Source organism: Bos indicus, chromosome 12, assembly GCF_029378745.1.
Source record: "Bos indicus isolate NIAB-ARS_2022 breed Sahiwal x Tharparkar chromosome 12, NIAB-ARS_B.indTharparkar_mat_pri_1.0, whole genome shotgun sequence".
NCBI classification, from domain to species: Eukaryota; Metazoa; Chordata; class Mammalia; order Artiodactyla; family Bovidae; genus Bos; species Bos indicus.
In genome coordinates, this window is record NC_091771.1 from 70,407,622 (window position 1) to 70,424,295 (window position 16,674).

Here is a 16,674-nt window from a genome sequence, read left to right on the forward strand (position 1 = left end):
GTCACTCAGTCGTGTCTGACTCCTAGTGACCCCATGGACTGCAGCCTACTAGGCCCCTCCGTCCATGGGATTTTCCAGGCAAGAGTACTGGAGTGGGTTGCCATTGCCTTCTCCATGACATTCTAGGATCCTACCCAAAGCCTGGTTTCTTAGCCATTGTTACATTATTGTCTTCTTAGTACCTTCTGCCAAGTGGAGTAAGTCCTTAAGTGTGATTCACATCAACGAGTCTCACTCTGAAGATATGCAAAAGTTCCCTGCTTCCTGAAAAGTTAAAATTTTTAACTGTTAGCTCCACTGTCCATTCTGTTTGTTTCCCAGCACTTGGACAAGTGAGGAGGGAGGGAGGTGGTGAGGTTGTCTCTGTGACTGCCACAGTCACCCCCACTTTGGGGTCTTGGCTCACTCTGTTGGGCCCCCTGGGTCACCTTGTCTTCTCTTGTTGATTTAAGTAAATACTGCTGAGCCTCCAGTAGCCCCATGAGCCTCTCTCAGCACTTTCATTCACGATGATCCAGGGCTTCCATTTATGTACACAGCCAGTCCCGTGCCACCCAGCATCATGTCGGGTGGGCTGATGTTGACTCCCTGGTAGTGTTCCAAGCCCTGTGACAGCTGACTGTGTCTGGTAGACTGTGTCTGATTCTTTAATGTAGTGCCTGGACCATACCAGACATACCATGGGCATCAAATTCATACTGGATTGACTGAAACAACAGTTACAGGAAATGGCTGGGAGCCTACAGAGGCCCAGGGTGGCTCAACCTGCACTAGAAGCCAGAGCAATGCAGAGGGAGGGAGCAGACTGGGGTTAGCATTCCTGGAACATTGATCTTTGGTGTGTATGTGTGGTAGTGTGTTTCAACTTAGGGGAGCTGGATCTTATCAAGAGTGGAAATAGATATGAATCTTCCCTTTGTTTTCTGTGTCTGTCAGTGGGCCTGCTCTTTAAAGAGAGGAGTTGTGGCTAGCACAGCCTGGTGTTCATGTAGACTGCTGGCCTGACACCTGGTCTGGGCTCTTGAGTCTTGTAGATAAATAGGAACACTCAGTCTTGATTAACAAACTTAGTCTGAAAGTCTTGCCAGCCATCATGAGATAAAAGAAGACTAAAACCATCAGACTTTATGCTAAAATGTATCTGGAGTCCAAAGATGATCTTGACACAGAATTTCCTCCTGTTTGGAGTTGGTCAGTCTTTTTTCTCTTTTTTTCTTATTTTCATTTTATTTATTTATTTTTAATTGGAGGATAATTGCTTTACAATGTTGTGTTGATTTCTGCTGTACAAGATAGTGAATCAGTCATAATTATACATATATCCCCTCTTAAACCTCCAACTCTTTTCAATCCTGTGGACTGTAGCCCACCAGGCTCCTCTGTCTGTGGAATTCTCCAGGCAAGAATACTGGAGTTGGTTGCCATTTCCTTTTCTAGCAGTTCTTCCCAACCCAGGGATCGAACCTGGGTCTCCTGCATTGTAGTCAGATTCTTTACCATCTGAGCTACCAGGGAAGCCCTATTTTCATTTTATTTATTTATTTTAATTGGAGGATAATTACTTTACAATGTTATGTTGGTTTCTGCCATGCAACATCATGAATCAGTCATAATTATACATATATATCACCTCCCTCTTAAACCTCCCTCCCCTCCACATCCCACCCCTCTAGGTTGTCACAGAGCACCAGGTTGAGCTCCCTGTGTTACAGAGCAACTTCCCTCTAGCTAAGTTGCTCAGTCATGTCCAACTCTTTGCAACCCCCTGGACTGTAGCCTGCTAGGCTCCTCTGTCCGTGGGACTCTCCAGGCAAGAATACTGGAGTGGGTTGCCATTTCCTACTCCAGGGGATCTTCCCAACCCAGGGATTGAACCCGTGTCTTCTGCATTGTCAAGTTGATTCTTTACCACTGAGCCACCTCTGTTTTACACATGATGTGTATATATGTCAGTGCTATTTTTCTCTCTCAATGTATGTCCCACCCTCTCCTTCCCCTGCTGTGTCCACAAGTCTGTTCTCTACATCTGCTTCTCCATTCCTTCCCTGCAAATAGATTCATCAATATCATTTTTCTAGATTCCATATTTATGCATTAATTTATGATATTTGTTTTTATTCTTCTGACTTCTCTGTATATAACAGGCTGTAGTTTCATCCACCTCACTACAACTGACTCAAATTCATTCCTTTTTATGGAATTGCCAACATTCGTTGGATCTTAGAGAAAGCAAGGGAATTCCAGAAAAACATTTATTTCTGCTTCATTGACTATGCCAAAGCCTATGACTGTATGGATTACAACAAACTGGAAAATTCTTAAAGAATTGTGAATACCAGACCATCTTACCTGTCTCCTGAGAAACCTGTTTGCAGGTCAAGAAGCAACAGTTAGAACTGGACATGGAACAATGGACTGGTTCAAAATTGGGAAAGGAATACAACAAAGCTGTATATTGTCACCATGTTTAACTTATATGCAGAGTACATCATGAGAAATGCAAGAATGGCATTTGTGAGTTGCAAACAGGAATCAAGAATAATCAAGGTTGCTGGGAGAAATATCAGCAACCTCAGATATGCAAACGATACTACTCTAATGGCACAAAGCAAAGAACTAAAGAGCCTCTTAATGAGGGTGAAAAAGTAGAGTGAAAAAGCTGGTTTAAAACTCTGTATTAAAAAACTAAGATCATGGCATCTGATCCCATCACTTCATGGTAAATAGAAGGGGAAAAGTTCTAAGCAGTGACAGATTTTCTCTTCTTGAGCTCTAAAATCACTGCAGATGGTGACTGCAGCCTTGAAATTAGAAGATGCTTGTTTCTTGGAAGGAAAGCTATGACAAACCTAGACAGCCTATTAAAAAGGAAAGACATCATCTTGCTAACAAGATGTAAGGTCTGTATAGCCAAAGGTATGGTCTTTCTAGTAGTCAAGTATGGATGTGAGAGCTGGACCATAAAGAAGGCTGAGCACCAAAGAATTGATGCTTTCAAATTGAATGTGAAAACTGAAAGTGAAGTAGCTCAGTCGTGTCCGACTCTTTGCAACCCCATGGACTGCAGCCTACCAGGCTCCTCCGTCCATGGGATTTTCCAGGCAAGAGTACTGGAGTGGGGTGCCATTGCCTTCTCCAATAGGAACTACAGACATACTTTATTTGCTAGTGGCTGATTCTGCAAGGAGATCCAACCAGTCCATTCTGAAGGAGATCAGCCCTGGGATTTCTTTGGAAGGAATGATGCTAAAGCTGAAACTCCAGTACTTTGGCCACCTCATGCGAAGAGTTGACTCATTGGAAAAGACTCTGATGCTGGGAGGGATTGGGGGCAGGAGGAGAGGGGACGACAGAAGATGAGATGGCTGGATGGCATCACCGACTCGATGGATGTGAGTCTGAGTGAACTCCGGGAGTTGGTGATGGACAGGGAGGCCTGGCATGCTGCGATTTATGGGGTCACAAAGAATCGGACACGACTGAGTGACTGAACTGAACTGAACTGATACAGCAGCAGCAGGGATTTTAAGATGGGCTTATAAGGTATACATGAACAGAAGTGGGAAGTGGCCAAGCTGTTACTTTGTATTGTGCCTGTGCAGTGCTATAGATGATCTCAGCCATTACATAATCATGTAACATCATTGTTTCTAGAAGTGGGGCAAAAGAGCCAGACCATTGCCATCTTGGCTACTTAGTATTCTTCTATAGGAGAATAATCTGCTTTACTGAGTCTATTGATTTTAATACTAATCTCATCTAAAAATACTTTCACTGTAATAACCAGATGTGTTTGAGCAGGTGTCTGAAGACTGTGGTTTAGTCAAGTTGACATAAAATTAACCATCACACCCTCTTTAATTCCCATATCTTCCTTTGAGCTCATGGATGTGACTTTGCCCTCACTAAACCACATGTTTGTGGATTTCTTTCCTTCCCTGAACTGCAGACTTATCTAAAGGGCAGATATAGTGCCTCATTCATCTTTGTAGTCCTCACAAATAGCAGGTGCCCAGAAAGTATGTAACTGAAAGAACCATCCAGCTCCATCATGTCTGGTAGGGATTCTGCAAATGGCTAACCATTAAGTGTGGTTTTAGTGCAAAAAGTGTTAACTCTTATTCTTTGGTGGATTATGTGGTGCACCAAAGAGTGTAGCACAAAAGGGGTGCTAAATAAGGTTTTTATGGAATCGTGCTCAAATATTTGGGTAGGATTTTTTTCCCACCAAAATTCAACTGAACTGTGTCTGAGGCTTGAAATTCCTTCCTATGTAGATGTGTGCAATAACATTAACATTATGACCTGTTGAGAACTTTGAATTTTCCTGGTGCTGACTTTGTCAGGTTTCTTTGTGTCCTGGTAAAGGAAGCACCTTTGATTTGGGAAAGAAACACCAATTTTCCCTCATGTACATAAAATTTCTGGCTGGAAGATGGCCTAGGTATTGAGATCTTTTTGACAGTCATTTTCAGTAAATGTGGGACAAATGGCCAAGAATAGAGTGATGAGAAGGGTTAGTGTCAGAATGGCAAACTGCTTCCTGGTGGGTTGAAATCATTATTGAAATATATATAATTTAAAATTTTAGATTTTAGCCTCTTTTTAAGTTCATTTGATTTCTCTAACCCTTAAAAAGTTTAGTTCTCTAGTTTATCAGAATCACCTGTAGTGCTTATTAAAACTAAATGATCACACCTTGGAGATTCTGATTCACTAGGTGTTGGCTGGAATCCAAAGTGTCTATTAATATGCCTTCGGTTAATGTCCCTGGGTACCTGAACATAGGCCACATTTGGGAAACAGTGCCCTAGTTGTAGAAAAGAGCAAACAAATCCAAACTGTGCAAATCCAATAGAGAGGATGTCAAGATCATTTGAAAAGTAAAATTAGTTGAGAGGAAAAACCTGTCTTGGTTTACATTAGATGTTTTAGGGGCAAATTTGGAATTTATTCATCTATTCCATCACCAAGATAATTGAATAAATAACTGAAGCCTGGCACAAGCTAGGTGTGTATGTATAATGGCTGGTAAGGAAATATAGAGCAGTCTGTCCTCCTTGGAATTCCTTTCAAGTGGAGGGTTAATAACAAACCGAATAGTGAAACTCACTGTGGATGTGTGTTTTTGTGTCATTAGTCCTTGGAAGGAGAACTCTGAGGTGAAATGAGGTACTTTGTTAGAGACACTGGTTTAATTTTGGAGATGGTACTTCCTGGGAAGACTGGAGAATTTCATGTGTGGGGGTGGGGGAGGTGGGAAGCTGATACTTTGCATTTTCATGGGGATGGTGACTGTGACAAAGGCTTTTAGTGCATAAGAAGGAAACAAAAATGTTTGAGGCTGCAGAGTAGAGAGTACTGGAGGCCTGAGGAGGGAACTGAAAGGAAACCACAAGTTAAGGTTTTTAGTGTCTCAGAACTCAGCCTGGCTGCAGCCTTGGGAACTGGACAGGGAGATGGGGCGGGGACCTAGAACAGAGGCAGGGAGATGAGTGTGTCAGGAGGCTGATGCAGTACATGGTCCAGGGACGAGATGATGTGGTTTGGTTTAGGGTGAAATAGACTTGGCCAGATTTCAGAGCATTCAAGCACAACTCAGCGCATGTCTTGAATTGGGTATGGCAGGAAGGGAGAGGTGAATGCTGGGCTGTTTTGGGTTATGGGGCTGTAAAATACCTGAATTTGTTGAAATATGGAGTTCTAATATGCTGGCAAATTTGGAAACTCAGCAGTAGCCATAGGACTGGCAAAGGTCAGTTTTCATTCCAATCCCAAAGAAGACAATGCCAAAGAATGTTCAAGCTACTGCTCAATTGCACTCCTCTCACATGCTAGCAAGGTAATGCTCAAAATTTTCCAAGCTAGGCTTCAACAATATGTGAACTGAGAACTTACAGATGTTCAAGCTGGATTTAGAAAAGGCAGAGGAACCAAAGATCAAATTGCCAACATCCGTTGGATTATAGAAAAAGCAAGAGAGTTTCAAAAAAAAAAACATTTACCTCTGCTTTATTGACTACACTAAAGGCTTTGATTGTGTGGATCTCAAAAATACTGTTGAAAATTCTTCAAGAGATGGGAATACCAGACCACCTTACCTTCTTCCTGAGAGATCTATATGTAGGTCAAGAAGCAACAGTTAGAACCAGACATGAAATGACTGGTTCCAAATACAGAAAAGAGTACATCAAGGCTGTATATTGTCACCCTGCTTATTTAACTTACATGCATAGTGCATCATGAGAAATGCTGGACTGGATGAAGCATAAGCTGGAATCAAGATTGCCGGGAGAAATATCAATAACCTCAGATATGCAGATGACATCACCCTTATGGCAGAAAGTGAAGAAGAACTAAAGAGCCTCTTGATAAAAGTGGAAGAGGAGAGCAAAAAAGTTGGCTTAAAGCTCAACATTCATAAAATGAAGATCATGGCATCCAGTCCCATTACTCCATGGCAAATAGATAGGGAAACACTGGAAACAGTGAAAGAGCTTATTTTTATTTATTTATTTATTTATTTTTGGCTCCAAAATTGCTGCAGATGGTGACTGCAGCCATGAAATTAAAAGACGTTTCCTCCTTGAAAGAAAAGCTATGATAAACCCCAGTTCAGTCCAGTTCAGTCACTCAGTCATTTCTGACTGTTTGCAACCCCATGGACTGCAGTGCGCCAGGACTTCCTGTCTATCACCATTTCCCGGAGTTTTCCCAAACTCATATCCATTGAGTCGGTGATGCCATACAACCATCTCATCCTCTGTCGTCCCCTTCTCCTCCTGCCCTCAATATTTCCCAGTATCAGTGTCTTTTCTAATGACTCAGCTCTTTGTATCAGGTGACCAAAGGATTGGAGTTTCAGCTTCAACATCAGTCCTTCTAATAAACACTCAGGACTGATCTCCTTTAGGATAGACTGGTTGGATCTCCTTGCAGTCCAGGGGACACTCAAGAGTCTTCTCCAACACCACAGTTCAAAAGCATCAATTCTTCAGCATTCAGCTTTCTTTATGGTCCAACTCTCACAACCATACATAACTACTGGAAAGACCATAGCCTTGACTAGATGGACCTTTGTTGGCAACATAATGTCTCTGCTTTTAAATATGCTGTCTAAGTTGGTCATAACTTTCCTTCCAAGGAGTAAGTGTCTTTTAATTTCATGGCTGCAGTCACCATCTGCAGTGATTTTGGAGCCCCCCAAAATGAAGTCAGCCACTGTTTCCCCATCTATTTGCCATGAAGTGATGGGACCAGATGCCATGATCTTCATTTTCTGAATGTTGAGCTTTAAGCCAACTTTTCCACTCTCCTCTTTCACTTTCATCAACAGGCTCTTTAGTTCTTCTTTACTTTCTGCCATAAGGGTGGTGTCATTTGCATATCTGAGGTTATTGATATCTCTCCTGGAACTCTTGATTCCAGCTTGTGTTTCATCTAGCCCTACGTTTCTCGTGATGTACTCTGCATATAAATTAAATAAGCAGGGTAACAATATACAGCCTTGATGTACTCCTTTTCCTATTTGGAACCGGTCTGTTGTTCCATGTCCAGTTCTAATTGTCCTGCATACAGGTTTCTCAAGAGGCAGGTCAGGTGGTCTAGTATTTCCATCTCTTTCAGAATTTTCCACAGACAGCATATTAAAAAGCAGAGACAATATTTTGCTGACAAAGATGCATATTGTCAAAGCTATGGTTTTTCCAGTAGTCATCTACGGATGTGAGAGTTGGACCATAAAGAAAGCTGAGCACTGAAGAATTGATGCTTTTGAACTATGGTGTTGGAGAAGACTCTTGAGAGTCCCTTGAACTGCAAGGAGATTCAACTAGTCATTTCTCAAGGAAATCAGCCCTGAATATTCATTGAAAGGACTGATGCTGAAGTTTAAACTTAAATACTTTGAAAACCTGATGCTAAGACCTGACTCATAAGAAAAGACCCTGATGCTGGGAAAGATTGAAGGTGGGAGGAGAAGGGTACAACAGAGGATGAGATGTTGGATGGCATCACTGACTCGATGGACATGAGTTTGAACAAGCTGCTGGAGATGGTGAAGTACAGGGAAGCCTGGTGTGCTGCAGTCATTAGGGTCTCAAAGAGTTAGATTCAACTTAGTGACTGAACAACAAGGGGAACAGAAGATCATGAATTTGGTTTTGTATTCTGAGAGGCTTTTGAAATCCCCCAGTGTTTGCTATACGATCCACCCCAATGATGAGCCAAGTCTGATTCAACCTCCTTCCTAGTTTCTAAAAGGAAATAGGAAATAAATATAATTATCTGATCTGATGTTCATTTTTCTTCCTTCCCATGCCTCTCACTTATATGTGTTAATCCCAATTAAAAGGTGAATTTGGAAACAGGAAAGAAAGAATAGATCAGCTGAGTTTACTGACTAGGTGGCCAAAACTGGGCAAGGTTTGACTGTAGATCACCTGGAATCATTATGAGGTATAGAGTTTAGAACATAGTATGGTGTTGAGCCCTGCTGCTTCCTGCAGCCTGGTACTTGGTAGACTGGATGGTCATCTCTCATAATTTCCCCTTATCATGTCTGGGAGCCTAGGAAGAAAATCCACCACCCCTGCCCACCTTGGAGGGGGTTTAGTGGTTTTACCTGTGGACCTGTATATGGATTTCATAGCATTGTATCCTCTTGTTTACACATGCTTTTCAATTTCTTTTTTTTTTCCATGTTCAGAAAATGAAGATTTATTGATATTATAACCACATAACCAAGAAGTCCATCTATTTTTCTTTAAGTGAAGAAAGGGGCCCTGTGGTTTTGGCATTGCATTACTTCAATAGGATTTCAAAAAATCTTGTTTTAACTTCAAAGCACTAAAAAATTTAAATAACTTTTACATCCAGTAAAATGTTTCTCTGAGGTTATATTGTTCACAAAGCTGCTTAGATTTTCCCCTATTAGCCATTGGAAAGTCAACCTTTTTGGCTCTAGTTCTGACCTTGATACTTTCCTGCATGACCTGTGCTTGTCCTGCACTTCATGGTGAGATAGGCTGGGATGTGGGATGCTTTACTGGACTGCTTATAGGTGGAAAAACATCTCTTTGAGCAACAAAATATAAAGAAACTATAAGACTAAAGAAACTATAAGACATAAGAAACTATGAGAGTAAAAATAACTGCATGCACTGGTAGTTGGGATGAATTATGAGCAATAAGATACAAAAGGCCAAAACAAACTGCCATTTCTGAGGTACCCAGAGCAAAAGCAATGTACTGCACATGATCCCTGCACATAGCACCATCAAAGGGGTGGGCAGACACCTAAGCCACCTCTTCAGCCCCACCCACTGATCCGCCTCAATTTTCGCTCCATTTAAAGAACTAGCTTACCCCCCACCCCAGCCCCCTGTGAGTGAGCAAGAACACGTGTTAGTTGTTTTCACTCCTAAGTCAAAGTGCACTCTGCACACTCTGCACACATGGCAGTCCAATACATCAGAGACAATGTGTTGAGGCAAGAAATACAACTTTTTTGGAAAGCTATCTGATCAAGAAGATGGCAGACTAGTGTCTCAAAATAACCATCTTATTTGGTCCTGAATGCCAGTTTCTTTTGAAGAATACAGAGCAGGAAAAGGTGAGGAAGTAAAGTAAAAAGGTCATTAATCTTGCAAATATCTCCTGGAATGGCCAGCCTCGGGTAGGGGATGTATTAATTTCTTCTTTTTTGCAGCCATTCTCAGGTGGACAGCTTCAGGATATTTCCATAAACAAAGGCATTTTGGTTTAACATTCAGACAGAGAGGCAGGGCTCCTTGAGGGCAGGCCATTATGGATGCTTATAGCTATAGACAATGATTATAATAACAAAAGTTACGAAAAACAAAGGTTAAAGTAAAGGAAACAGGTCCAACATGGAATCAGACTTTGTTCTTGTCTGTTACACTCCCTCATACTGCAGCATGAGTCCCACTAAAACTTTGCCTGAATTTCTCATCTGGTGTCTTATCAATTTCTATTGATTCAAGGGTCCAAGAACCCAGGTCTGTGAGAGTGGCTCTAATGGCAACTTAATTTTAGTTTTTTCATCACCATGATCGCTACAGAATTCAGCCAGCACTTCTGACACCTTTACAAGCTGGTCAGATGTTGACTGAAGTCTCATCTAACCTCTGGAATATTGTAACTTCTCCCTCAGATGTGTTATTTATAGAAAAGTGCTCAACAGATTTTCTTCCTCACTTAAGGCATAATTTTTCTTTTTTTTTTTTGAAGGTGGAGAATTCTATATTCTAATATGCATACACTGAATATTAAGTTTTATGTTTTGGCAATATGCTTAAGCTGCAATTGGAATTTCTGCCTTGACAAAATTTATAACATATATAACTTTTTCTTGTTGCTGTGTTAGCTCTGACTATGCAAGGTTGTAGCTTGTCTGTAGTTGGACTGATTTGAACAGCCCTACAGTCTGTTCCTTCCTTTAGTTGATAACCACAATGGGCTGACTCTGTGTAAGGTTCAGTCTCATTAGAGTTGGGGCTATGTCTGTAAGTGCTTGGATGACATGGTTATCCACCCTCTATGTGGTGTAATGGGAATCCCCCATGGGAATTTAGAGGTAAGGAAGTAAGTGTAAGCTGAAGACATCCTGACTGGCTCCCAGGAGGATTAGTATTTGAGGTGATGCAGAAGAATGGGTGGAGTTAGTACTCAGGGTCTCCAGGCAGAGGCCACTTGGGGAGTGTGGACTTAGGTACTGTTGGTCACTGGAGGGTTTTAAGCATGGTGAACACTCTTAGAGGTGCTCTAAAGAGATCAGGAGGAAGTGGTGTTGGGAAGGGCTGGGGAAGGAACTGCTACCAGGGTTCTTAGCCTCCTTAAACAATAGAAATTGACTAGAGGCCAGACAAGAAATTCAGGCAAGGCTTTATTGGGGCCCCTGCTCCAGCAGTGGGGAGGGAGAACAAACAATAGTTTCCCTTGCTTGCTCGCTCCCCCATGAGGGGCAAGCCTTTTCCTTATATGGGGAGAGGGTAGGGGTGTGTCCAGGGGTCACGCCACAGGTGTGGTTTAGGTGTTTCATCCACTCCTAAGGTGGTATTGTGTGCAGGGGCATGTGCAGTACTCTGCTTTTGTTCTGACATGCTGTTTTTGCTCCAGGCTTTTCAAAAAGTGGCAGTTCGGGTTTTTGATCTTTTTCTCTTTTGGGTCCAGAATTTGCCCCAACTGCACATGCACGCAGTTATTTTTAGTCACATAACATTTCTGTAGTTGGTTGCTGGAGGAGAGATGTGTCCAGGTGTAAGCATTGCAGCACTGCAGCAAAAGGTCCCAGGTCCCAGCCTATCTCAGAACTAGCAAAAGAAAAGTTGTATCAGTATTTGAAAAGATTAATAGAGTCTGAAATTGTGTTGTTTCAAGAAAAAAGCAGAATTGGAAGAGGGTTGAGCTGTGTCAGAACCGATGAGAGCCCATACCTGGCTGACGATGGGAGAGGTGGTGTGAAGAGAGAACTCAGGCTGTGGTGGTTGAGAGTCTGCAGAGGCGTCCTTGGACCACCATCTGTCCGTCTTGCCTCCTGTTGAACACAGGCTCAGGGCAGGTAGGAGTAGCTAGGCTCAGTGTTAGGTTCTCAGTGAACCTGGATAAGAGGAAGAGGGAAAGAGTTGATCACATCTCCTACCAGTTGGTTTTTTAGAGAAATGCAAGGATCCTGTCTTCCTTTTCCTGCACAGAAGCAGGTTATCATATTCTATTTTTACTAGTTGTTCTTTTCTTTTCCTTTGAAAAAAATTTATTTCAAATTATACATACATAAAAAAGACTAGGCAAAGATTTATTTGCTTGCCATTTATATCATACATTCTCCCCCAACTGAGAATTTTGTTATAAAGTAAAGCAATTCTTTATTCTTTTGGGACCCAAAATCACTGCAGATGGTGACTGCAGCCATGAAATTAAAAGACACTTGCTCCTTGGTAGAAAAGCTATCACCAACCTAAACAGCATATTAAAAAGCAGCGACGTTACTTTGCCAACAAAGTTATGTCTAATCAAAGCTGTGGTTTTTACAGTAGTCATGTATAGATGTGAGAGTTGGACTATAAAGAAAGCTGAGCACCGAAGAATTGATGCTTTTGAACTGCAGTGTTAGAGAAGACTCTTGAGAGTCCCTTGGACTGAAAGGAGATCCAGCCAGTCAATCCTCAGGGAAATCAGTCCTGAATATTCATTGGAAGAACTGATGCTGAAGCTGAAAATCCAATACTTTGGCTACCTGATGTGAAGAACTGACTTATTGGAAAAGACCCTATTGCTGGGAAAAATTGAAGGCAGGAGAAATGACAGAGGATGAGATGATTGGATGGCATCACCAACTTGATAGGCATGAGTTTGAGCAAGCTCTGGGAGTTGGTGATGGACAGGGAAGCCTGGCATGCTTCAGTCCACGGGGCCTCAAAGAGTCGGACATGACTGAGTGACTGAACTGAACTGAATTCTCTGTTGTGAATTTCTTCTCTTTCAGGGATTCACAATCAAAGTATCTAAGAATATAGTGTACCTTTCATAGAAAACTTGTATGTAAGCTTATCAGATTGAGTATTTGGTAGTGGGAGAATCCCAGGGAGAGAGAAAACTACTAATGAAAATTACCAGGCAGGTTAAACTCCCACCATGCAATGTTCTAGTGGTTTCAAGAAGGTTCTGCCTCTTATGTTTTCCTTCATGTGTTTCATATTTAGAAAAGCTTTTTTTCCCCCCTTACTAAACAAAGTAAGTTTAGTAAATTATAATTTGTTTGAAATAATTTAAATAATTTAAAGTTTGTTAAATTATTTAATAAAGTATTAAATAATTTGCCTCCTTACTTATACTTATCAACAATAAATGTGTCAAATGATAAACATGAGGTGACATTGATGTTCTGACAAAGATTGAACAATGAAACTTTAAGTGGGTAAATGTATGATTTTCATTAGTTTTTTTAAATTAAATTTATTTTAATTAGAGGCTAATTACTTTACAATACTGCATTGGTTTTGCCATACATCAACATGAATCTACCACAGGTGTACACGTGTTCCCAATCCCGAACCCCGCTCCCACCTCCCTCCCCATACCATCCCTCTGAGTCATCCCAGTGCACCAGTCCCAAGCTTCCTGTATCCTGCATCGAACCTGGACTGGTGATTCGTTTCATGTTTCTTTGCACTCAAGGAACCTAAGGAGAGACCACTTGTAAAGAAACTTTCTCACTAAAGCTGTGCTCTACTAGCTACCAAGTTTTGAGTCCACTGTGGTCTGTTAGGTCATAACAAATGTGTCTGTGGCATCACTGAGCTTATTTGTGATTGGTAACTAGGAAAATGAACTCAGTGTAACATGGAGTTATTCTGGTTCTTTGACATGAGGCTCTGAAATAGCAGAAGTGACATTTTAACTTTTAGAAGGAAAGGAAAAAGGTTCTCATTCGTTGCAGCTCTATTCTTAGAGAAGTGCTGATATCTTGGTCTCTCCCTAGAGAGAGGCACATGGCCATCTGGTATGACACTGGCTCCTATCAGGTTGTACTTCCTCCTCTACTCAGAGTTCCTCTTCCACCTGTTCTGCTCAGATTTGGTGGTGGATATTCCCATTTTACTGTTTTGTGTGTGTGTGTGTGTGTGTGTGTGTGCATTTTTAACATCTGCTGAGGTGGCGTCCACTGAACATTGAGTTGCCTGTTCACTGGGCTGTCTAGGTTATCTCTGTAGGTACAGAGATATTTTTGCTGTGGGTTTAGGTTTTTGCTGTACCTCCTTTGAGGTACAGGTTATTATTTTTTTAACATTTATTTTTAACTGAAGGAAAATTGCTTTACAGTATTGCATTGGTTTCTACCAAACATCAACATGAATCAGCCATAGGTTTACACATGAACATCCCTCCCACATCCCTCCAGATATCACCCCTCTAGGTTGTTACCCAGCCCCTGATTAGAGTTCCCTGAGTCAGATGGCAAATTCCCATTGGCTATTTCTTTTACATATGGTAATGTATGTTTCCATTTTATTCTCTCCATACATCCCTCTCCTTCCTCCCCCACTAGCCTTGTCTGTAAGTCTGTTCTCTATGTCTGTGTCTTTGTTGCTGCTCTGCAAATAGATTAATCAATATTATCTTTCTAGATTCCACATATATGCATGAGTATTTGATATTTGTTTATTTGTTTTTCTCTTTCTGACATAATTCATTCTGTATAATAGGCTCTAGTTCATCCACCTCATTAAAGGGAAAAGGAAGTCGCTAAGTTGTGTCTGACTCTTTGCGACCCCATGGGCTATAGCTTACCAGGCTCCTCTGTCCATGGAGTTTTCCAGGCAAGAGTACTGGAGTGGGTTGCCATTTTCTTCTCCAGGGAATTTTCCCAACCCAGGGATTGAACCTGAGTCTCCCACATTGCAGGCAGATGCTTTACCATCTGAGCTACCAGGGAATCCCATCCACCTTGTTAGGGCTGACTCAAATGCATTCCTTTTAATGGCTGAGTAATATTCCATTGTATATATATATATATACCACCACTTCTTTTTCTTTTTAGTTAATTCATTTTAATTGGAGGCTAATTACTTTATAATATTGTAGTGGTTTCTGCCATACATTGACATGAATCAGCCATGGGTGTACATGTGTTCACCATCCAGAAACCTCCTCCCACCTCCCTCCCAATCCCATCCCTCAGGGTCATCCCAGTGCACCAGCCCTGAGTACCCTGCCTCATGCACTGAACTTGAAATGGTGATCTGTTTGACATATAGTAATATACGTTTCATTGCTATTCTCTCAAGTCATCCCACCGTCGCCTTCTCCCACAGAGTCCAAAAGTCTGTTCTTTATCTCTGTGTCTCTTTTGCTGTCTCAAATATAGGGTCATCATTACCATCTTTCCAAATTCCATATATATGCGTTAATATACTGTATTGGTGTTTTTCTTTTTGACTTACTTCACTCTGTATAATAGGCTCCAGTTTCATCCACCTCATTAAAACAGATTCAAATGCATTCTTTTTAATGGCTGAATAATATTCCATCGTATATACGTACCACAGCTTCCTTATCCATTTGTCTGCTGATGGACATCTAGGTTGTTTCCATGTCCTGCATATTGTAAACAGTGCTGTGATGAACATTGGAGTACATATGTCTCTTTCAATTCTGGTTTGTTCTATGGCTGTGAAAAATACCGTTGATAGCTTGATAGGGATTGCATTGGATCTGTAGATTGCTTTGGATATTATACTCATTTTCACTATATTGATTCTTCTGATCCACGAACATTGTATATTTCTCCATCTATTTGTGTCATCTTTGATCTCTTTCATCAGTGTTTTATAGTTTTCTATATACAGGCCTTAGTTTCTTCTGGTAGATTTATTCCCAAGTATTTTATTCTTTTCATCGCAATGGTGAATGGAATTTTTGCCTTAATTTCTCTTTCTGTTTTCTCATTGTTAGTGTACAGGAATGCAAGGATTTCTCTTTGTTAATTTTATATCCTGCAACTTTACTATATTCACTGATTAGCTCTAATACTTTTCTGGTGGTGTCTTTAGGGTTTTCTATGTAGAGGATCATGTCATCTGCAAGCAGTGAGTGTTTTTCTTCTTTTCCAATCTGGATTCCTTTTATTTCTTTTTCTTTTCTGATTGCTGTGGCTAAAACTTCCAAAATTATGTTGAATAGTAGTGGTCAGAGTGGGTGCCCTTGTCTTGCTCTTGACTTTAGGGCAAATGCTTTCAATTATTCTCCACTGAGTATAATGTTTGCTGTGGGTTTATCAGATATGGCTTTTAGTATTTTGTAGTATGTTCTTTTTATGCCTGTTTTCTGGAGGGTCTTTTTTTTTTATCAAATAGATGTTGAATTTTGTCAAAGGCTTTCTCTGCATCTATTAAGATAATTATATGTTTTTTTATCTTTCAGTTTGTTAATGTGGTGTATCACATTGATTGATTTGTGAATATTAAAGAATCTTTGCATCCCTGGGATGAAGCCCACATGGTCAAGATGTATGATCTTTTTAATGTGTTGTTGGATTCTGTTTGCTAGAATTTTGTTGAGGATTTTTGCATCTATGTTCATCAGTGATATTGGCCTTTAGTTTTCTTTTTTTGTGGCATCTTTATCTGGTTTTGGTATTAGGTGATGGTGGCCTTATAGAATGAGTTTGGAAGTTTTACCTTCCTCTTTAATCTTATGGAAGAGTTTGAGTAGAATAGTTGTTAGCTCTTTTCTAAATTTTTGGTAGAATTCACCTGTGAAGCCATCTGGTCTTGGGCTTTTGTTTGCTGGAAGATTTTTGATTACAGTTTCAATTTCAGTGCTTCTGATGGGTCTGTTAAGATTTTCTATTTCTTCCTGGTTCAGTTTTGGGAGTTATACTTTTCTAAGAATTCGTCCATTCCTTTCAAGTTACCCATTTTATTGGCATATAGTTGCTAATACTAGTCTCTTATGATCCTTTGTATTTCTGTGTTGTCTGTTATGATTTCTCCATTTTCATTTTTAATTTTGTTGATTTGATTCTTCTCCCTTTTTTCCTTAATGAATCTGGCTAATGGTTTGTCTATTTTATTTATCTTCTCAAAGAACTAGCTTTTAGTTTTGTTGATTTTTGTTATAGTCTCCTTTGTTTCTTTTTAATTTCTTTCTGCC

The 16,674-nt window shown here is 40.7% G+C and overlaps 1 protein-coding gene and 1 long non-coding RNA gene across 7 annotated transcripts in view; one reads left to right on the forward strand and one right to left on the reverse strand.

The window, feature by feature from the left end:
* Positions 1-16,674, forward strand: part of LOC139176077 (ATP-binding cassette sub-family C member 4-like) — a 401,158-nt gene that overhangs the window by 176,797 nt on the left and 207,687 nt on the right. The gene's annotated exons all lie outside the window — the stretch shown is intronic.
* On the reverse strand, positions 10,642-13,228 carry LOC139186230 (uncharacterized). The gene is made up of 3 exons (XR_011569794.1): positions 13,159-13,228; positions 11,457-11,620; positions 10,642-11,333 (listed from the first exon to the last, which is right to left on the reverse strand). It is a non-coding gene; the product is annotated as an uncharacterized lncRNA (long non-coding RNA).